This window comes from Macaca mulatta, chromosome 7 (assembly GCF_049350105.2).
Source record: "Macaca mulatta isolate MMU2019108-1 chromosome 7, T2T-MMU8v2.0, whole genome shotgun sequence".
Lineage (NCBI taxonomy): Eukaryota > Metazoa > Chordata > Mammalia > Primates > Cercopithecidae > Macaca > Macaca mulatta.
Window position 1 is genome coordinate 162,213,231 of NC_133412.1, and position 4,133 is coordinate 162,217,363.

Genomic DNA, 4,133 nt, shown 5'->3' on the forward strand with positions numbered 1-4,133 from the left:
CCCTGGACACAGTGACTGGACTTAGAGATGATCAAATTGGGACAGCACCTTTGCCTGTTGCATGAGGAAGCCATTCATTTATTCATTCCTAAAATATTTACAAGGTATTCACCTAGGCAGAGGTACTTTTCTATCTAGGGAAGTAGTAGTGAACAAGACAGATGCAACTCCCTCTTTCTAGGGAGTTTACATGATGCAGGGGGTGGGAAGTAGGAAAGCAGGTAACAAACAAGTAAATAAACAGGATGATTTGTGAGAATGTTAAGTGTAATGCAGATGTAAGCCCAGGAGTAATAGCATACAAGGCTAACGCTCAACAAGAAGTGGAAACAGGATGGGGAGGAGACCCTATTGGTACTGGAGAAGGCTCTAGCTGTTCCACAAGGCCAACCCCACCCCTACTTTTCCTGGGTTTTTATATCATAAGCCAGTGAATCTCCCTTTGGGGCCAAGGCCGGGTCAAATCTTTGGCTCATACATTTCATATTCACTCTTCAATACCCCAAAGACCCTGACTTAAGAATGGCCATTAGGTTAGTCAGCGAATCTGTGCTGACTTGATACTGTGGTAGGTGCTGTGAGGGATTCAAGGATTGACCCGTTATGCTCCTTCCCCTCAAAGAGCTTTTAGAAGCCATCAGGGGCTGGGGAGTGGGAACGAATGCACACCTGTGATTGTGTGGGCCAGATAAGAATGGCTCTTTGGAGAAGGCTCTGGATTTGAGAAAGTATTTGACCTAATTCTCATTAAATTCCCGCTGTTGAATAAGAGAACTCTGAAACATAGAGAAATGTAAGTAAGATCTCTGATTAAAATCATTCATTAAGAAAATATATTCAGTTTATTCAATAATTACTTGGTTGATTAAGGGTAACTATGGGGAAGACTGGCAGGGGAAAGAGACTAGGATAAAGATCTAACAGGTCTAGGAAATGGGGGAAAAGCCCATTCTTGTCTCTCTCTGTGCTCTGACCCTTGGTGATTTTATCCAGTCCTAAAGCTTTAATCACATCCTGTATGCTGATGGTTCTCAAACTTGGGTCTTCAACCCTGAGCTGTCCTCTATACTCCAGACTTCTACATCCAACTTTCTTGACCTTTCCACCTGAAGCTCAAGATTCATCTATTCAAAATTGAACTCTTGATTCTATACCCACCCCCAATCTACACCTCCCTAGTAGCCTTCTCTCTCGGTAAATACTTCTGTTATCCACAAGGTTACAGAGGCCAGAAGCCTGGGAGTCTTTCTCCATTCATCTCTCTCCCTCATCTTCCATTTCCAAATCTCAAAACTGTTTCTTGAGTCCATCTCCATACACATCACCCTAGTCCAAACCATGATCATCTTTCAGGTGAACCATGGCACGAGTCCCTCAACTCATCAGAGGTGGAGTGAGCTTCCTCGGATCCACTTGAATCTTCAAGTGGGACAGGGAAGGAGATAGGGGAAACTGGGAAGTCGTTCATCATACATTCATCACCGACCCAAGGAAGTCACAGACTCTAATGCATTGCTAGACCAAATGGAATTATCACTTGGATTTCCCCCCTGCTTTTTGTGATTTGTGATGTGACCATTTCTTGTTAGCACACATATGGTTAGAGTTGAGAATACTTCATGAAATGTTAATATTGGAAAACACTTTGAAGTCACCCAGACCAATTACTTCATGGTACCAGTGCAGAAACTAAGGTGAAAAGAGGTAAAATGGCTTGTCTGAAATCACCCTGATTAATTAGTTATATATATAATGCCCCATTACAAAATGGATTTGAGATACTTTATCTGCAATCCAAAAGACTAGATGCATAATATCTTAACTATTATTTCCACAAATAGACTTTTTTTTTTTTTTTTTTTTTTTTTTTTTTTTTTTTTTTTTTTTGAGACGAGTTTTGCTCGTGTTGCCCAGGCTGGAGTGCAATGTCACTATCTTGGCTCACTGCAACCTCTGCCTCCTGGGTTCAAGTGATTCTCCTGCCTTGGCCTCCCAAGTAGCTGGAATTACAGGCATGTGCCATCATACCTGGCTAATTCTGTATTTTTTAGTAGAGACGGGGTTTCACCATGTTGGTCAGGCTGGTGACCAACTCCTGACCTCAGGTGACCCACCTGCCTTGGCATCCCAAAGTGCTGGGATTACAGGCATGAGCCATCACACCCAGCCTACAGATAGACTTTTGATAAGAATCATGTGGCAGGGAATTCAAGGATACATGTGGATGGCTACAGGAGAACAAGTATTATAGTATGGATTAAGTGAGGAGTCATATGCTGTAATGTTCAGCCGACTCTTGAGAAGGGTTGATGTCTTTTTGTAAAAATGGAACCATTTTACCCCTCCATACCTCGCTTTAGGTGAGTGCCCCTGGATATGGCTAAGATTTCTTCTAGAAAACATCTCTGGTCCAATACTACACTGGACAAATGTATGGTTAAAGCCTTAGTTTTCTACCATGGGAAAGAGCTGTGGCCATTTTAGTTTAAGAATGTTCAAATTAGGTGTGAAGGGTGCAGTACCTAAGCTGCAGCGGGGTAGAGGCGGGCCGGCACCCCCTTCTGACCTCCGGTGCCGCAGGCCTCAAGATCAGACATGGCCCAGAACTTGAAGGACTTGGCAGGACGGCTGCCCACCGGGCCCCGGGGCATGGGCACGGCGCTGAAGCTGTTGCTGGGGGCTGGCGCCATGGCGTACGGTGTCCGCGAATCCGTGTTCACTGTGGAAGGCGGGCACGGAGCCATCTTCTTCAATCGGATCGGTGGAGTGCAGCAGGACACTATCCTGGCCGAGGGCCTTCATTTCAGGATCCCCTGGTTCCAGTACCCCATTATCTATGACATTCGGGCCAGACCTCGAAAAATCTCCTCCCCTACAGGCTCCAAAGACCTACAGATGGTGAACATCTCCCTGCGAGTGCTGTCTCGACCCAATGCTCAGGAGCTTCCTAGCATGTACCAGCGCCTAGGGCTGGACTACGAGGAATGAGTGTTGCCGTCCATTGTCAACGAGGTGCTCAAGAGTGTGGTGGCCAAGTTCAATGCCTCACAGCTGATCACCCAGCGGGCCCAGGTATCCCTGTTGATCCGCCGGGAGCTGACAGAGAGGGCCAAGGACTTCAGCCTCATCCTGGATGACGTGGCCATCACAGAGCTGAGCTTTAGCCAAGAGTACACAGCTGCTGTAGAAGCCAAACAAGTGGCCCAGCAGGAGGCCCAGCGGGCCCAATTCTTGGTAGAAAAAGTGAAGCAGGAACAGCGGCAGAAGATTGTGCAGGCCGAGGGTGAGGCCGAGGCTGCCAAGATGCGTGGAGAAGCACTGAGCAAGAACCCTGGCTACATCAAACTTCGCAAGATCCGAGCAGCCCAGAATATCTCCAAGACGATCGCCACATCACAGAATCGCATTTATCTCACGGCTGACAACCTCCTGCTGAACCTACAGGATGAAAGTTTCACCAGAAGAAGTGACAGCCTCATCAAGGGTAAGAAATGAGCCTAGTCACCAAGAACTCCACCCCCAGAGGAAGTGGATCTGCTTCTCCAGTTTTTGAGGAGCCAGCCAGGGGTCCAGCACAGCCCTACCCAGCCCCAGTATCATGTGATGGTCCCCCACACTGATCCCCTGAACCCCTCTTGGATTAAGGAAGACTGAAGACCAGCCCCTTTTCTGGGGAATTACTTTTCTCCTCCCTGTGTTAACTGGGGCTGTTGGGACATTGTGTGATTTCTCAGTGATTTCCTACAGTGTTGTTCCCTCCCTCAAGGCTGGCAGGAGACAACCACCAACCCAGGAACTCTCAATAAATTTTTATTACTTAACCTGAAAAAAAAAAAAAAAAAGAATGTTCAAATTAGCACTATCTGAGCCATAAAAACAAAGCACCCACTGAATGTCTAATATTAAGCAGTTAAATCCTGCAAGATAAACTAATCGCAAAATTCGTGAATGTGCAAATAAATGAATTGGCTTTCTGTTTGATGTGTAGAACCATAAACCAATTAAAGATCGGAGGGCATTTTCTCAAAATAAGAAGTTTTATTTAATGACATAAAGTGGTCACTTTATGTCATTATTTCCCACTTCTTTGTCCATGGGACAAATAATTAGCTAAGCATGGTAGTGCTCTCCTG

The 4,133-nt window shown here is 45.9% G+C and overlaps 1 pseudogene across 1 annotated transcript; it reads left to right on the forward strand.

Annotated features, from left to right (window-relative positions):
• Positions 1–2,515: 2,515 nt before the first annotated feature.
• LOC694486 (prohibitin-2 pseudogene) lies at positions 2,516–3,845 on the forward strand (annotated as a pseudogene). Its single transcript, XR_010478.5, has one exon. The product of XR_010478.5 is annotated as a prohibitin-2 pseudogene (transcript).
• Positions 3,846–4,133: the final 288 nt, after the last annotated feature.